Genomic DNA, 19,506 nt, shown 5'->3' with positions numbered 1-19,506 from the left:
AAGCTCAATTCTCCTTATTCTCCAACTAAAATGTGGAACCTGTCATGTTAGCTGAATGATTTTCAACAATCAGCTCCATAAAACTTGTATTTAACTTTCTCTAGATTAAAAAGCAATAGGAAAGATTAGATTTGGGCCCTAAAGTGATATTACAAAGATGGAAGACATTAGAATGTGTCCTCACTGGGACCCTTTGCAGAAACAGATCAACTTCTCTTTGCATCTAAGGAAAAATGTCTGTGATATTAGAGGACAAATCCACAGTAATTATCGAAGACTGAACCCAGCTAGTTTAGCACAGAATTCTGGACTAAATCAATCAATCAGTGGTATTTATTGAGGGCTTACTGTGTGCAAAGCACTGTACCTAAGCGCTTGGGAGAGTACAACAGAGTTAGCAGATACATTCTCTGCCCATAATGAGCTTACAGTCTAGGGGGAGAGACACATTAATATGAATGAATAAGTAATATATGAATAATAATATATAATTTAATGGGCATAACTCTTGTGGGTTTTTTATAGTATTTGTTAAGCACTTAATGTTTCCAGGCATTGTACTAAACACTAGGGTAGATCCAAGATGATCAAGTTGGACACAGTCCATGTCCCACATGAGGCTCATAGTCTTTAATCCCCATTTTACAGATGAGGGAACTGAGGCCCAGAGAATGGAAGTGACTTGCCCAAGGTCACATAGCTGACAAGTGGCTAGGCTGGGATTAGAACCCAGATCCTTCTGACTTCCAGGCCAAGTTCTATCCACTAGGCTGTGGACTAATATCAAATGTGCAAAGGTCACAAATCCAAATACATAGACAACAAAGAGTAGACAGCGAGCTAGGGAAAGGAGGGCTTAATCTGGGAAGGTCTCTTGGAGATGTGACCTTAATAATGCTTTGAAGGTGGAAAAAGTGATGCTCTGGTATATGTGGAGAGGGACGGAGTTCCAGACTAGAGGGATGAAATGGGAAAGGGGTTGGTGGTGAGATAGATGAGATTGGGGCACAGTAAATTCGCTGGTGCTGGAGGAGCAAAGTGTGTGGGTTGAGCTGTAGTAGAAAATTAGTGAGGTGAGGTAGGATGGGGCAAGATGATTGAGTGCTTTAAAGTCGAAGGTAAGGAATTTCTGTTCCAAGGGGCAATGGATGGAGAGCTATTGAAGGTTCTTGAGTGAGAAGACATGGACTGAAAGTTTTTGTTGATAAATGACCCATACAGCAGAGGAAAGTATAGAGATAGGAGGCCGTGACATCAGCGAGGAGACAGATGCAGTAGTCAGGGCAGTTTAGGATAATAATAGTAATAGTAACAATAACAACGATAGTTGTTAAGCGATTACTGTGTGTTAAACACCTTTCTAAGTGCTGGGGTAGATACAAGTAACCAGTTTGGACCCAGTCCCTGTCCCATATAGGGCTATCAGTCTCAATCCCCAATTTAAAGGTGCGGTAACTGAAGCACAGAGAAGTTAAGTGATTTGGCCAAGGTAACACAGCAGACAAGTAGCAGAGCAAAGATTAGAACCCAGGTCCCTCGGACTCTCAGGGCTGCACTCTATCCACTAGGCCAAGCTGCTTCATTTGGATCATCATGGTAGCAGTTGGGATGGAGAAGAAAGGATGGATATAACAGTGCTGTGACAGTAGAAACTGACAGGATTTGCTGGCAGATTGAATATGCAGGTGGAATGAAAGAGATGAGTTGAGGTTAACTCCGAGGTTACAGATGAGAAAGGGAGGTTAGTGGTGCTATCTAAAGTGATGGGAAAGACAATGGGAGGATAGGTTTTGGATGGGAAAATAAGAAATTCAGTTTTGTACACGTTTAATTTGAGTTGAAACTCTGATTGGCAGGTCACCAAAAGCTGGACATTCTCTGAACTGGTACCCAGAGGACATTTAACACTTCAAGAAAAGATACAGGAATGGAAATGTGTCATTCCTAATGAAAAAATTATTGCAACAAAGAAACAGCCTGGTCATTCTCCCAATAAAAATAGGATACTTAGAATTTTAAAAATATGGAGTTTCAGTGTTTGTAAAAATGGTTAAGTATTTAAGCCTACTGAGAAAACTTGTACCATCTATGAATGGCTCAACATCATTTAGTCCTGATTTATAAACATCTTCATGTTCTGCTTCTGAAAAAGATACTGCAGTCACTAATTTCTGGTGACTACTTGGCTGAAACTCAGTCAGTTTGCTAATGGCATTCCAGAATGCTGTGTACTATTTAAGAATTTAGGAAGTCAAAAAAAAATGTGTGAATGAGAGGGATTTTTTTTCAGTATTTCCTTTTAACGATGAATTTTCTCTTCTCTTGACATCCTGAAATACACAATTTAAATTCTTTTTTTAATTTAATCCACATTTATTGAAAAATAGTTGCATGGAAAAATGGTGGAACAAGTGAAATCAACTAAATGGAAAGTGCGAAAATTTCTGAAACAGGAAAATTTGGATTTCCTACTCTATTTTTTCTAGATTCATGATTATCATTAGGAGTTCATGAAAAATTACCAGGGTTATTAGAAGCTACTGTTATGATGAAATAAGATAAAAACTAATTTTGCTAAATGGAATCAACAATGTCTTTAAATACAATTATATTTAAGCCATAATAGGAGCACCGAGCTGTTTTACGAGGCAATAATCTGGTTCCCGGGTGGATAAACTATAAGGCTGAAGGCTGGTTAGGGTATTGCAATAAGAGAACCGGATTATTGCCTCGTAAAACAGCTCGGTGCTTCTCTTATGGCTATTATGCTACAAGTCTTTGGGAATTTGTTTTTAAATAAATGTCAGAAACACAAGTACTTACATCCTGAGAAAGGGAAGTGAGATGGCATAAATGGGGATGAAGTTGAAGCAGGTTCTAGAGTTACCCATCAGTACAACATATTTTGCTGCTTTGTCCAGAAAGAATGTGTAGTGCACAACTTCTTTCCTGTAGAGGGCTGTTTGGCCAGTCCCATCCAATATATGATGGTGGTGATTATGATGATAATAGTATTATAATAACAAATGTTATCATTATTATATTGACTGAGGCATTTGTTAAGCAATTACTATGTGCAAAGCACTGGGACATATGTAGGATAATCAGACCAAACCCGGTTCCTGTCCAATAGGACTGACAGACTAAAGGAATGGCAGAAAGGAAAGACAGGAGAATGGGAAACATTATGGCCTAGAAGAAAGAGCACGGGCATTAGTACAGTGCTCTTTACACAGTAAGCGCTCAATAAATAGGATTGAATGAATGAATGAATGAATGGAAGTCAGAGGTCCTTGGTTCTAATCCTGTCTCCAGCACTTGCCTGATTTAGGACCTTAAGGAAGTTAGTTAACTTATTTGTGTCTCAGTTTCCTCATTTGTAAAATGGAAATTCAATCCCTGTTCTCTCTTCTAATCATTTATATTCAATCAGTTGTATTTAATCAATCAACCAATGGTATTTATTTAGCGCTTACTACAAGCAGAGCACTGTACTAATTGTACAATACAATACAACAGAATTAGTAGACACTTTCCTTGCCCATAATGATCTTACAGTCTAGAGATTGAGTGCTTACTGTGTGTAAAACACTGTACTATGTGCTTGAGAGAGTAAAGTTTAACAGAGTTGGTAAATAGATTTCTGTCCCGTGATGGGCATACACTCTACAGTCTACTTAGGTTATGAGTTCCAGGTGCATAGGAACTGTTTCTTACCTGGTTATTTTGATTCTACCTTAGTGCTTAGTACATTCACTCATTTATTCATTCAGTTGTATTTACTGAATGCTTACTGTGTGCACAGCACTGTTCTAATAGCTTGGGAGAGTACATTGCAACGTGGAGAAGCAGCGTGGCTCAGTGGAAAGAGCACAGGCTTTGGAGTCAGGGCTCATGAGTTCGAATCCCAGCTCTGCCACTTGTCGGCTGTGTGACTGTGGGCAAGTCACTTCACTTCTCTGTGCCTCAGTTCCCTCATCTGTAAAATGGGGATGAAAACTGTGAGCCCCATGTGGGACAACCTGATTCCCCTATGTCTACCCCAGTGCTTAGAACAGTGCTCGGCACATAGTAAGCGCTTAACAAATACCAACATTATTATTATTATTATTATTATTGCAACAATAGACAGATTCCCTGCCCACAATGAGCTTACAGTTTAGAGACGAGCTTACAGTGCATGACACATAGGAAGTGATTAACAAATACAACATTATTAAGTATTTAATTCCCATTTTAAAAGAAGAGGAAACTGAGTCATCAAAAAGTTAAGTGAGTTGCCCAATATCTCACAGCAGACAATTGGGAGAACCTAGTTAAGAATCAGGTTTTCTGATAGCCATGGTCTGTGATGTTTCCACTAAACTATATTAGTTCCCTCCCTAATTTTCATTCTTTTAATTTTTGTTCATCTTTTTAGTTGCTTTAAATATCTGGGTTCCATTGAGAACCATGCTACTGCTGGTGCCACTCCACCTCTCTCTGCAACCTGTGGTCCCCACCTTGCCACTACTATAAGCCTGGGATTTGGAGGGAATCAGGGATGGTTGGGGGAAAACAGATGATGCCAGCAGAAATGTAGGAGGATGTGGCAGAGGGTAAAAGATCAAAGACAAAGAAGGAAGAGGGGGTATCTGCAGAAGCCAAAGATGGCTCCAAGGGCTTAGTACAGTCATCTGCCCACAATAAGCGCTCAATAAATATGACTGAATGAATGGCAGGCTGGCTGCGAGCCCCAAGAGGGGGTTAGTGGTGGAAGAAATAGGAAGATATCTAATATACTCCTGTGGCGATGGCACTGTTGAAAAGCTAAATAGTAGTTTAAAGACTATGAATAGCATTGAGGAGTGGGAGATGACTAGACAAGTGAGTTTGGGGTTCTGGTGGGAACCAGGATGGGAAGGGTGGGGCAGGGGAACAAGAGCACAGAAGAGATGGGTTATTTCCCTGTGTACATTTCCATTATTTATTTATATTAATGTCTAGAGTGTCCCCTCTAGAGTGTCAGTTTGCTGTGGGGAGGGAACCTATCTATCAACTCTGTTACACTGTGCTCTTTCAAGTGCTTAGTATAGTGTTCTGTTTTAGTAAGCACTAACTAAATATGATTGATTGATTAATTTTCAAAGCAGAAATCAGTGGAAATCACTTCAAGAGGGTGTAGAACCTGTGCAAGAACAAGGGGAAGAGGAAGTTTAGATTCCATTATCTTTAAAGCTCACAAATGAAGGGATAGTGTGACCTTGGACAAGTCATTTAATTTCTCTGTGCCTCAGTTACCTTATCTGTAAAATAGGATTGAGACTGTGAACCCCAAGTGGGACAACCTGATTACCTTATATTTACCCCAGCGCTTAGAACAGTGCTTGGCACATAGTAAGCACTTGACAAATATCATAATTATTGTAGAATTTTCCAATTGTTTGGCGGGTGCATTGACTAGGTCAAACTTTCTTCCTCTCCTTTCTTCAGGACTCTTTAATCTCTCACAGCTGATCTTCAGAGCACCTTTTTATTCAAGAAAAGATTCATCATTTCTGTGATTCCCAACAGAACTGTTTTATATACCGACATCCATAGAATGCATCTTAGCTCTCCCTGGTCAATTACCTGTAGCTAGTGATGCCATTAATAATGTTGCTCATTATCATTAGTTAAACTTTATTCATTATGCATTAAATGTACTATTGTACCTAAATAGAGGTTGATTAATGATGCTCTTCCTGTCTTTTAGTGACTTCTTTTGTAAGGCATAGTTGATAGGGCTTGTGCCTACAATTCAGAAGGTCATGGGTTCTAATACCAGCTCCACCACTTAATAATTTAATAATTTTGGTATTCGTAAGGTGATTGCTATGTGCTATGCATTGTACTAACTCCTGAGGCAGATACTAGCAAATTAGGTTGGGCACAGTCCCTGTCCAACGTGGGGCACACAGACTCAATATAATTATGGTACTTGTTAAGTGTTTACTATGTTCCAAGCACTGTTATAAGCACTGAGGGTGATACAGGGTAATCAGGCTGTCCCACTTGGGGCTCACAGTCTTAATCCCCATTTTACAGGTGAAGGAACTGAGGCCAAGAGAAGTGAAGTTACTTGTCCAAGGTCACACAGCAGACAGGTGGCACACCTGGAATTAGAACCAAGGTTCTTCTGACTCTCAGTCCTATGTTCTAATCACTCTGCTCTGTGACCTGCCTCAGTTACCCCATCTGTAAAGTGGGGATTGAGACTGTAAACTCCATGTGGGGCAAGGACTGTGTCCAATCCTATTCTCTTGTATCCACCCCAGTGACTACTACAGTGCCTGGCACACAGTGAGCACTTAACAAATACCGCAATTATTATTATTATTCTTTTACATATAATATAATACTATATTTTCTAGACTGTACACTCGTTGTGGGCGGGGAATGTGCCTACCAACTCTGCTATATTTTACTCTCCTAAGTGCTTAGTACAGAGCTCCTCACACAGTAAGTGCTAAATAAATACAACTGATTGATCAATTCCTACTACTGGTATAACTACTATTACTATTACTATTCCAACTAGGTGGCAAGTGGGAAAGATGGGAGCAAAGTGTAGCCAGGGAAAGTAAAGAAACTTTTAGAAACTTGAATAGAAATTCCAGAAAGGGTCATGTTTGTTTTAATGACAATTATTTTTTGTAAGAAAAGCCATGAATTGGTCTTCAGCAAATGATTAGTGTGAAGCTTTCTAGTCATTGCTTTGAGTACTACGGGAGCACTTTGGGAAATCCTATTTCTTGCTCCACATTTTCGCAACCATTTTAGAACTGCATAGTGCTCGAATGTGGGCTTAGACTGTGAGTCCCCTGTGGGACAGAAACTGTGTCCAAACTGATGAACACATATCTGGCCAGGATGAAGTACAGTGCTTGGCACATAGTAGATGCTTAACAAATACTATTGAAGGAAAGTGGATCTGGCTTTACTGATTGGTTCTCTGAAATGGTACTGCTATTGACCTCTCTCCTTTGAGGCCATTCATTTGTTGACCCATATAACCCATCACTAACCTTCATAGCAATCCCTAAAGCAAACAGGAAGCCTCCCCAGGATTCCAACTTTTGAAAGGATTCAGACTTTCACCTAGTACAAAAGATTTAATTTCCAATTTCAACTAAAGACTCACAGTCCCAAGAAAAATTTTTAGAACATAACCCAGCTGCTAGTGAATTTTTTTTGTGCGAACCCAAACCAAGAATGTTTCACATGGTTTTATGTTTCGTCAAGGAAGTTTTGCACAGCTGTGATATCAAATGAAGTACCACCTGTCTTAATCACCATAACAATATGTCCTCTGTCCTACATAGAATAACAGATGGATTGGGTACCATCTTGATGTCGTAATCTCCTAAATTTTGTCACACGCCATATTATCCATCTATTCAGAACTCACATCTCAACTTTTCTGATGGCATGTGCATCCTAAGTAGATGGATAGCGCTATCATTAGATACTATGATCCCTAGTCTTATCTGGACTAATTTTGAATTATTAAGGATAATTATGCTGTGTTCTAATTCATTTGGTGAACTGTCACTCCACTGAATTACCCTACTGTAATTTTAATAAAAATGATGAAATTCATAGAGCAGAAAATATGCCATTTATTATATATTTCAGCTCAGTTTCAAAACACCATCATTTTTAATGAACTCGACTTCTTTTTTAATTTTTGAGGACCAGTAATGCTTTTGCTAGCTATTTCTAAGGAATTCATTTCAGCTCTATCTGGGTGCTCAGTGCTGCACAGTATAAATTACCAGCTTGTGAAAAGGTCCCACATAGTTGATAATCACATCTTCCTTCTCCCCATCCTGGCACAATTTATCTGCTGAACTTGTACAGGCAGCTGCTCCTTCGATAAGTCAAAAGAAATTCACCTTCTGACTATGCCAGGAGGAACTGTCTAAAATTGGTCCCAGTCATTTTTTTCTGCACATATAGGAATAGTTTCAAATTCCATTTACTGGCACTTTCGAAGGGGAACCTGGAGAGATAAATATAGAGGCACAGTTTCTTTGGGACTATAGTATTGCCAGAGTTAACATGTGGTTATCTGTCAGTGCCTGTTAAACAATAATACACAAATTCAGTTTCATTGATAAATGTGTAATTATATTTCTGTAAATATTTTTTAAGCTTCTAAAGCACCACCATGTCTCCTCAGTCCCCTGTCTCTAATCAGCCCACCTTTTCAACACCCCACGCTCATGCCCCACCATTCTACCCTTTGCACTTCTCCCAACCCCCTCTCCCAACCCATCCCTGCTGTCCATGTGGATGTTCTTGAAGACTCTTCTGCTACCCACTTCCTATCACTCCTCAACTCTACTGACCTCCTGTTCCACCCTACAACACCCGCTCTCCAACCTGTACCCATAGTCGATCTCATTATCTCTAGTGACTACAATCTCTGCTCTCACCAACTCTGAAATCCCTTTATCTGACCATAACCTCCTCACCTGCCCTCTCTCCCACAAACCCTCTCCCTGAAAATCTGTCCTGTTCCCTAGCAGAGACCTCTGATCTTTTGGCCTGCACAAATTGTCTCAGGTCATCATGCTCCATTTAGTCTCCATACCCAAATTACTTTCCCTTGACCCACATGTTGACTCCCTTAGCATTACCCTCTCTACTGAACTCAAGTAATTTATTCCCCTACCCTTTGCCAATCTCATACCACTCACACATAGCCTTGAATCACCTCCTCAGTATGCTTCTTGAATTCTGTGCACCAGCTATGGGCTGCTGATGGTGGAAATACAGTATCAGGCCAATCTTCTCCATCTTAAATTCTACCTTGCTTGCCTTAACTCTGCCCTCTCCTGCTCCCAGTAACATTTCTCCATCCTTATTGACTCCCATGCCCATTGTCCTTGGCAGTTATTTCAGGTGTTTTACTCTCTTCTCAAACTCCCTGTACCCCTGCCTCCCACATCTCTTACCCTAATGACCTGGCCATGTACCTTCTTGCTAAAATTGATACTATCAGGTATGATCATTGTAAAATTTGCCCTGCTTTTCTTCTGTGCATCTCTCCTCCTGCACACTCTTAGACTCACCCATCATTCACAGCAGTATATCAAGAGGAAATATCCCATCTCCTCTCAAAATCTATGCCCTCCGATGCTACTCCTTCTCGTCATATTAAGAACTTTACTTTTCCCCAACCTGACAGCCATCTTCAAATGTTTTGTTTACTGTGGTTTCTTTCCCTGTGATTTCAAACATGCAGATGTAACTCCTATCCTACCCAAGACCTTAAGCCAATTATTGCCCCAACTCCTTCCAATCATTTCTCTCCAAACTCCTTGTGTGAGTTGTACTAAGTGTTTAAGAGAGTACATTACAATAGAGTTGACAGGCATGTTCCCTTATTGCTTATTGCCTTACAGTCAACTGTCCCATATCCCTAATTTCCAGAAGGGGCCCTGGGCAAGTGGGAGGTCGGTGATGAGACAGATGAGATTGAGGTACAGTGATACAGGAGTAAAATTAATATGCTAGATTGTAGTAGGATATATATGAAATAAGGAAGGAGGGGTCAAGATGATTGATTGCTTTAAAAGCAATGATAAAGGGTTTCTGTTCAATGCAGAAGTGGATGGGCAACCACTAGAAGTTCTTGACGAGTGAGTAAACTTGGACTGAATGGGTTTTTAGAAAAATGATCTGTGAAGGAGACTGAATTGTGGACTGGAGTGGGGGGGAGACAGGAAGAATGGAGGATAGCAAGGAGGCTGATGCCCGGTCTCTAACCACTAGTCTATGTTGCTTCTGGACAGTTATGTCCTGAATGGTTTCTCAGGAAAATTATCTGGGCAGTGGAGTGAATTATAGAATGTAGAGGTGAGAGATAGGATGCAGGAAGTCAGCAAGGAGGCTGATGCAGTAGACAAGGTGGGAAATGTTGAGCCCTTGAACCAGTGGGGTAGCAGTTTGTACAGAAGGTTAGGGGCAGATTCTAGAGATGTTGTGAAGGTAGAACCAGTAGGATTTGGTAACAGAATGAATCTGTGGGTTGAATTAGAGAGATAAATTGAGGATAATGCCAAGATTAAGGATTTGTGAGACAGGAATGATGGTAGAAGCAGTGTGGCTCAGTGGAAAGAACATGGGTTTAGGAGTCAGAGGTCATGGGTTCTAATCCCAACTCTGCCACCTGTCAGCTGTGTGACTTTGGGCAAGTCACTTAACTTCTCGGTGCCTTAGGTCTCTCATCTGTAAAATGGGGATTAACATTGTGACCCTCACATGGGAAACCTGATTACCCTATATCTACCCCAGCGCTTAGAACTGTGCTAGAACATAGCACTTAACAAATAGCAACATTAACATTATTATTATTAAAAGCTGTCTCCAGTGATGGGAAGAAGCCTCTTACTATTACACTCTCAACTCCTGGAGCAAGCTTTCTTCACCTGCTGCCTCCACTTCCTCTCCTGCAATTCTCTCCATGACCCCATCCAATCTGGCTTTCACCCCATTCACTCCACTGGAGCTGTCCTCTCAAAGGCTACCAAAGATCTCCTTTTTGATAAACCAATGGCTTCTACTCCATCCACTCCACCTCAACCTCTTAGTTGCCTTTTACACTGGTGACCTAGAAACATTATCCAACCTTCACCTCACTGATACTGTCCTCTCCTGATTCTTCTCCTATCTCTCTGTCTGCTCAGTCTCATTTTCTTTCACGGACTCTTCATTTGCCTCTCACCTTCTGGTAATCTCTTAAGGTTTAGTTCTGGATCCTCTTCGATTTTCCAACTACATCCACAATCATTTGCTCCCATGTCCTGAACTAGCACATGTCTCCCTGATTATTGTCCTTTCTGTAGTCTTGCATTTCCTCCTACCTTCAGGACATTTTTTCTTGAATGTCTCACTAATACCTTAAACTTAACCTGTACAAAACAGAACTCATATTTCCACCAAAACCCAGTACTCCAACTGATATTCCCACCACTTTTGGCAACACACTAGCCCAAATTTTGGCATTATCTCAACTCTTCTCTCTCTTTCAACCCACATCTTCAATCAGTCACCAAATCCTCTTGGTTCTACTTTTTCAACGTTATTTAAACCTACCCTTTCCTCTCCATCCAAACTGGTACCGTGTTAAATCCAAGGATAAATCCCATCCCACCTTGACTACTACATCAACCTCCTTGCTGATCTCCCTGCCACCTATCTCTCCCCACTTCAGTCCATACTAGTCTGTTGTCCAGATCATTTTCCTACAAAACCATTCAGTCCACATTTCCTCACTCCTCAAGAACATACAACGGTTGCCCATCCAGATCTGCATCAAACAGAAATCCTTGCCACAGGCTTTAATGTACTCAATCCTGTTGCCCCATCACTACTCTCCTTGTACAACCACCCCAAACGCTTTGCTCCTCTAATGCCAACCTACTCACTGAACCACGATCTTGTCTACCTTGGCATCAACCTCCTGCCCACATCCTGCATCTGGCCCGGAACACCGTTTCTTTTCATAACCGACAGGCGATCACACTCCACACCTTCAAAGCCATATTAAAAGCACATCTCTTCCAAGGAACCTTCCCCAACTAAGCCTTTATTTCTTCTTCTTCTATTCCATTTTGCATAATCTTGCACTTGGATTTGTTCCCTTTATTCACCCTTTCCTTAGCCCCAGAGCACTTATGCACAAATCTGTAATTTACTTACTCATATTAATGTCTGCCTCCCCCTCTAGACTGTAAACTTGTTGTTGCTAGGGAATGTGTCTACCACTCTGCTACACTGTACTCTCCCAAGCACTCAATGGAGTGCTCTGCACAAAGCAAGCTCTCAATAAATATGACTGATTGATTGATTGAATGAAAAATTGGGGTGGACAGGGTTTGGGTGGTAAGATGAGTGGTTCTGTTTTGGATGTGTAAAATTTGAGGTATCAGCAGGACATTGAAATAGAGATGTCCTGCAGACAAGAGGAAATTCAAAACTTCATAGGGGAGAGGTCAGGGCAGAAGAGAGAGAGGGAGATTTGGAAATTAGTCCTGTAGAGACTCACGATGGCAGCGTTGGCAGCAGAGCTGTGAGAGGCAGCAGCACAATCACCAGAGGTCCAGGTAGGGCAGACCCTCCAGGTCCATGCATAGAGTAGAATGGTTGCTGACCCTCCCGCACCCCAATCTCTGCCTGAGGAAGTTCTAGGACTGTGACTGAAGAAAGGTCCACTGAGGACCTCCTCCTTCTCCCCAACCATACACACCTTGACCAAACCAGAGAGAAGGGTCACTGACCACCACAGTGCCCACTCGGTAAACCATGGCCAAAAACTTAGTCAAGGGGATGTTCTCTGCCACTCCCCTACTCCTCTTCCAACTGCCAGAGGCCTAGGATCACTCTGAGGGAAGGGGTACCAAGCCCTTCAGCCCTTTCCCCTACTCTGGATGCCTGGGATTGCACAAGAGAAGGTTCACCCACCATCCCAGCACTCTCTCGGCAATACAGGGGCCACTAAACTGAGTCAAGGGGATGGTCTTCGTCACCCCACACCCATCCACCTATCTTCTCCATCATGGGGATCCTAGGATTACTGAGGGTGAGGGACATGGAGCCATCAGGCCTCTTAGCCCGGAAGCCTAGGATCATGCCAGAGGGAAAGGTCTCTCAGAACATGGATGTCTAAGGACTAAGCAAAGGGAAGGGTCATCTTCCTCCAGCCCCACCCATCAGAGACCCAGGACTGCCCAGATGGAAGAGACCTCAGCCTCCTGGGTGACTCCCTCTTCTCTCCCTCCCCCAACCACACACATGAAGGGCTAGAACTGCATCAAGGGAGGGAACAACTGATACCCTTGTTTCCCCCTACCCCTTATCAATCAATCAGTGGTATTATTGATGACTTATACTGTACGCAGAGCATTGTACTAAGCAGCTGGGAGAGTAATAATAATAATAATTAGGGTATTTGGTAATGGCTAATTATGTGCCAAGCACTGTTCTAAGAGCTAGAGTAGGTACAAGTTAATCAGGTTGGACACAGTCACTGTCCCACATGGGACTCACACTCCTAATTCCCATTTTACAGATGAGGTAACTGAGGTCCAGAGAAGTAAAGTGACTTGTCCAAGGTCACACAGCAGATACGGGACAGTGCCGGAATCAGAACCCAGGTCCTTCCAGGCCTATGCCTGTCCAGTAACAGACACATTCCCTATCCAAAACAAGCTTACAATCCAGAGGGCGAGACAAACATTAATATAAGTAAATAGTAATATAAACAAATAGTAATATAAATAAATATGTACATAAGTCATGTGGGGCTGGAGGGGGTGAATAAAGGGAGCAAGTCAGGGTGATGCAGAAGGGAATAGGAGAAGAGGAAAGGGGGACTTAGGGAAGGCCTCTTGGAGGAGATGTGCCTCAATAAGGCTTTCAAATCAGGGAGCTTGTTTGTTGGATATGAAGAAGGAGTCAAGTTGTGTGTGAGAAGTCAGAGACGAGATAGACAAGATAAAGGTACAGTGAGTAGGTTGGCATTGGAGGAGAGAAGTGTGCAGGCTGGGTTGTAGTAGGAGAATAGAGAAACTATACTATAAACTCATTGTGCTATATTGTTTTTTTGAACTCTCCCAAGCTTAGTACAGCGCTCTGCACATAGTAAGTGCTCAGTAAATATGGATTGACTGACTGACTGGGCTGACTGAAGTGATGAAGGATGGGCCAAGATGATTGAGTGCATTAAAGCTGATGGTAAGAAGTTTTTGTTTGATGCGGACATAGGTTGGAAACCACTGTGGCGGAAGCATGGACTAAATGTTTTTGTAGGAAAATAATCCTGGCAGTAGTGTGAAGTATGGAGTGGGATGAGGTGAGACAGGAAGCAGGGAGGGCTGCAAGGAGGCTGATAGAGTAATCAAGGAGGGAGAGGATATGTGTTTGGCTTAACGTGGCCATGCACAAGAGATCTGAGGAAGTAATCACCATTCCCTCACCCCACCACCCCCATCCCACAACACACCAGGATCCTGATCCATGCCAAAGAAGCAGAAGAGTGACTCCCCAGGGAGACAACAATGAATCAATAGTTACCCATCAACAGCTAAGGACTTGCTAGTGTTTGCCTACTCTCTGGGCAGACACAATAATGACTCACTAATCCCTGTGCAGAATTTGTGGAATCCTCCCCCCCCCCGCCAGGTGGGAGCTGCTCATTCATCGCCTACTGGGGGAACCTGCCTCAGCCACTGGGTCTACAGATCAACTGCTGTGGCTCCTGACTTTCATTCCCTCCTATTCCCTCCGTCCGATTCCCTCATACCTGCCTCTCTTGCCCAGCACCCTTCCTCATCCCCATCCCCACAGGTAGACCCTAAGGGCATTCCCATCCAACCCTTCCTCACCCCTTGTGTCGCCCCCACCCTTCTCCCCAGCCTCATCCCTGTCATCTATCTCAGTGCCCCTCATTCCCCTCCCCCACACTGGTCCCCACCACTCACTCCCATTCAATCTCCATCCTACCCCTCATCATCCCTACCCCATGCACCTTCCCTATAGCCTCGGCCAAGGGTGGCCTGTGGAAGTCCTTCTCCATCATAGGTGAGCTTCTTTTTATCCTGAGGCAGTCACTGCTTCTCTTCAACACTGAAACTTGGCGCTATCCCCAGTTGATATGGTCTCCCCTGCTACTCTCCCCAGCAGGGGCTTCATCTTCTTCCTCTCCCCAAGAGTCACTGGGAGAGAAGGAGGAATCAGCTTCCTTCTTGCTCCCCAGTGCCACTTGGCACCATTTCCATCACCCCACATACCTCTCTTTCCCTTCCTTTGAATCCCATATCATCCTCTCTGCCACCCACCGTTCCCTCCAGTTATCACCTTATCTCCCTCCTCCTATTCCTTTCCAAACTCCTCAAGTGAGTTGTCTACATCCACTGTCTCAAGTTCCACTCCTCCAATTCTCTCCCTGACCCCCTCCAATCTGGCTTCCATTGCCCTACAATCCACAGAAACCATCCTCTCAAAGATCACAAATGATCTTTTCACCAAATCTAATGGCCTCTACTCCATCGTAATTCTCCTTGACTTCTCAGCTCCCTTTGAAACTGTCAACCACTCACTTGTCCTGGAAACATTATCCAACCTCATCTTTACTGACACTTTCTTCTCCTGGTTCTCCTCGTATCTCTCTGGCCACTCATTCTCAGCCTCTTCCACAGGTTCCTCATCTGCCTCCCACCCCCTAACTGTGGGGGACCCTCAAGGTTCAGTTCTGGATACCTTCTATTCTCCGTCTACACCCACTCCCATGGAGAACTCATTCACTCCCATGTCTTCAACTATCACCTCTATGCAGATGATACCAAATCTACATTTCCAGCCCTGATCTTTCTTCTTTTCTGAAGTCTCAGATTTCCTCCTGCTTTCAAGGCATCTCTACTTGGATGACTTCCTGTTATCTTAAACTTAACGAGTTTAAAACAGAACTTCTTATCGTCCACCCAAACCCTGTCCTTTCCCATCACTATAAATGGCACTACCACCCTTTCTTTCATTCATTCACTCATTCAATAATTTATTGAGCACTTACTATGTGCAGAGCACAGTACTAAGCGCTTGGAGTGTACAATTCGGCAACAGATTAAGAGATAATCCCTGCCCAACAATGTGCTCACAGTCTAAATGAGAGAGACAGACAACTAAAAACAAAACAAAACAAGTAGTCAGGCGTCAATATGCCTCACAAGCCTGCAACCTAGGTGTTATCCTTGAATCTTCTTTCTCATTCAACTCACACATTGAAGCCATCCCTAAATCCTGTTGGTTCAACCTTCAAAATGTCACAAAAATCCACCCTTTCCTCTTCATCCTAACTGCAACCACATTAATTCAGTCACTTATATATCCCTCTCTGATTAGTATAGCGAGAAGCAGCTTGGGTTAGTGGAAAGAGCATTGGCTTGTGAGTCAGAGATCGTGGGTTCCAACTCCGGTTCTGCCACTTTTTAGCTGTGTGACTTTGGACAAGTCACTTAACTTACCTGTGTTTCAGTTACCTTATTTGTAAAATGGGGACTAAGACTTGAGCCTCACATAAGACAACCTGCTTACCTTGTATCTACCCCAACATTTAGAACAGTGCTTGGCACATAGTAATTGCTTCACAAATACCATCATCATTATTAATATTACTATTATTATTACTGTATCAGCTTGCTTGCTGACCTCTCAGCCTCCTGTATTTCCCCACTCCACTCCATACTTTACTCCACTGCCCAGATCATTTTTCTACAAAAACATTCAGACCGTATTTGCTTACTCCTCAAGAACCTCCACTGGTTGCCTGTTTGCCTCCACATCAAACATAAACTCCTCACCATTGGCTTTAAAGCACTCATTCACCTTCCCCCCATCCTACCTCACCTCTCTACTCTCCTACTACAACCCAATCTGCACACTCCTCTAATGCTAAACTTCTCATTGTACCTCAATCTCATCTATCTCTCCGGAGACCTCTCGCCCATGTCCTGCCTCTGTATGGAAATACCCTCCCTTCTTACATCCGGCAGACTATTACTCTTCCCCTCTTCAAAGGCTTATTGAAGGATATCTTCTCCAAGAGGCTTTCCCTGATTCACCCCTGGTTTCATTTCCTTCAACTCCTTCTGCATCATCCTGACTTGTTCCCTTTATTCATCCCCACTCCCAGGTGAAGCAACTGAGGTACGGAGTAGTTAAATAACTTGCCTATGTTCATACAGCAGGTAAGAGGCAGAGCCGGAATTAGAACCCTGAATCTCTGATTCCCAGGCTCATGTTCTTTCCATTAGGCACACAGCTTCTCTTATCATAGAAATATTTGTGATCACTGAAAGATCAAGTTTAAAGAAAGAGGAGCCCAAATTGGAGTTAGTTGGAGGGAAACTTTCTGTTGTTGGAATCATGGGCAGGTGTGGATCCAACGATGAGATTAAAGGAGATTTTGGAAAATGGAAACAAGAATTCATTTATCCCTAGTTACACTTGTTGTTGAAGAACAGAATGAGATACGTTGAAGCAACTGAAAAAATCTGATAGGTGAAAGGTCAGTGAGGATAAGAACTGAGTGATGTTTGTTTGCTTTTGCAGGGAATTTTTCATTGGTGTTCTTGTGAAAGCAATATCTGAGGAGTGAGCATTATTGGAACTGGATTTTGGAGTTGCAAGGAGCAGATTGAAAGTGAAGTAATAGTGGAAGCAGATATACACAGGTTGGTCTGGAAACTTAGAGGAGAAGAGGAATGAATGGTAAAACACTGGAAAAGGAGATCGATGAGTAATGTATTCTTAAGGTAGATCTACACCAAGATGATTCTTGGATTCTTCCTGAATTCCTTTATTTAGTTCTGCCTGCTGTATTGTAATTTCTGTGAGGCCTGGGATCCTAACTACTAATTCTGTTGTACTCTTCTAAGCATTTAGTACAGGTCTCAATACATAGTAAGTACTAAGAAAATCCTATTGATTGGTTTAGACACAGTAAGAACTATGTTTATTATGCCAAGAGAATAATCAAATAAAATTTCAGATAAAGACAAAACCAATACAATAGAAGGAAGTTAATCCATTCTAGATTGCTCTTGACTATGGGACAAGCCAACTCACTTAGAAGCTACTTGAATACAAATTCTAATTGCATACCATGAAGGAATCTTTTCTGCTAGAGGCATGACTAGGGTGGGGTTTGCGCACCTGGCCTAGGTCAGAGGTGTGGGAGCCCAGAGGGACAATACCACAGCTGGTTTTGATGGTGAGGCTGCAGTTCATGAAATTTACCCCAGATGTAGAAGTATCTTGTTATACTCTTCTATTCAGTCTCTGAGTAGGAATCTCTGATTGTGCTGGCATATTGTGTGGGAAGTAGCCAGAAAAGGAAAAGGAGTTGATGATGAAAAGGTTGGTAATCTGGGTAGGATCAAAAACATTAACACGTGGGTGGGAATGGAATCAAAGGGTGATGTAACTCCGTTTGAGCAACCTTGTGTGTGTTTGGAAGGGGTGTTGAAATACATCCTCCCAGAGTCCCACTCGCCCAACTGGCTTTGATTTACTTATATAAAACAGGGGCACAGTTTATGAAACTTGCCCCAAGTGAAGAAATATCTAGTTACGTTTCTGGGATCAAAAGATCAGGTGGACTAGCTGAAGTTCTGGAGTTAAAATAAAGAAGCACAATGCATCTTTGTAAACACACATTCCCCATAATTTGGGTAATCAATGTTTACTTGAGTCGACTCTTTTTTTGTCATATTTGTATTTTCTGTTGTAATATGGCAAACACAAAGATCTTCCAGATCTATTCAACAAAATATAAAAAGCGGTTGGAACTTTATAAACAGAAATAATCATGTAATGGACTCAGCATAGTCATTTTAATAGAGTTTTGTGTTGCGTTCATTTGACTTTTCATTCTAATTCTAGGATAGTTTATTGTATTATAGTAAAGTACATTTCAACAATATTGTAGTAAGATTGATATACTGTACCAAGATGTACAATAAATAAATAACCCAGTTTATTTAAGATTGTTGTTCATGAACAACTGAAATTCCATTATGTATCAATACTTAAGAAAGACCTTGTCTATGCCAAGGATACTTGTTTAATTGACCATGAAAATTGCAGTTCTCAATATGATACTACCAGCAAAGAGAATGGCTCTTTAAAAATGGACCTATTTTCATTGGCGACATAAAGGTTTTTTGTGTCTAGAATCCCTGTAAAATGGGGATTGAGACTGTGAGCCCTCAGGGGACAGGGACTCTGTCCAACTCTATTTGCTTGTACGCACCCCAGTGCTTAGTACAGTGTCTGCACATAGTAAGCACCTAACAAATATCATAATTAGTACTGAGAAGCAACATGGCTAAGTGGAAAGAGTACAGGTTTGGGATTCAGAAGTCATGGGTTCTAATCCGAGCTCCGTCACTTGTCAGCTGTATGCCTTTGGGCAAATCACATATCTTCTCTGAGCCTCAGTTACCTCATCTGTAAAATGGGGATTAAGTCCATGAGGCCCACGTGGGACGACTTTATTACCTTGTATCTACCCCAGCACTTAAAACAGTGCTTGGCACAAAGAAAGCACTTAATAAATACCATTATTATATTATTAAAAGTTTTAGAAATTGAACATTTTGAGAAGATCATAAAACTAGAGAGAACAATGCAATTTTATGTGCATCTTTTATCATTATTATTTTGAAGGGCAACATAGATGTGAACTTCAACCTCATAGTTGAGGTCAGCAATTTTCTTTTCTCAAAAATGACCATGTACTCAGTGTTTTCCATTTTTCCATTTGTATCTATGGTAGGACTATTTTAAAATCTTGATGAAAACATGCCAAACTTTTTAGTTAAAGGGCATTTGTATGTAGTTACTTTCTGCTTTGACAACATTGTTGCCAAACAATGTAACTAGTTGAGCTTAGTTAAAAAAAAAATCTGTGTTCCAAAA

Source organism: Ornithorhynchus anatinus, chromosome 4, assembly GCF_004115215.2.
Source record: "Ornithorhynchus anatinus isolate Pmale09 chromosome 4, mOrnAna1.pri.v4, whole genome shotgun sequence".
NCBI classification, from domain to species: domain Eukaryota; kingdom Metazoa; phylum Chordata; class Mammalia; order Monotremata; family Ornithorhynchidae; genus Ornithorhynchus; species Ornithorhynchus anatinus.
The sequence above is the reverse complement of the archived record's forward strand: the minus strand, read 5'-3'. Positions refer to the sequence as shown.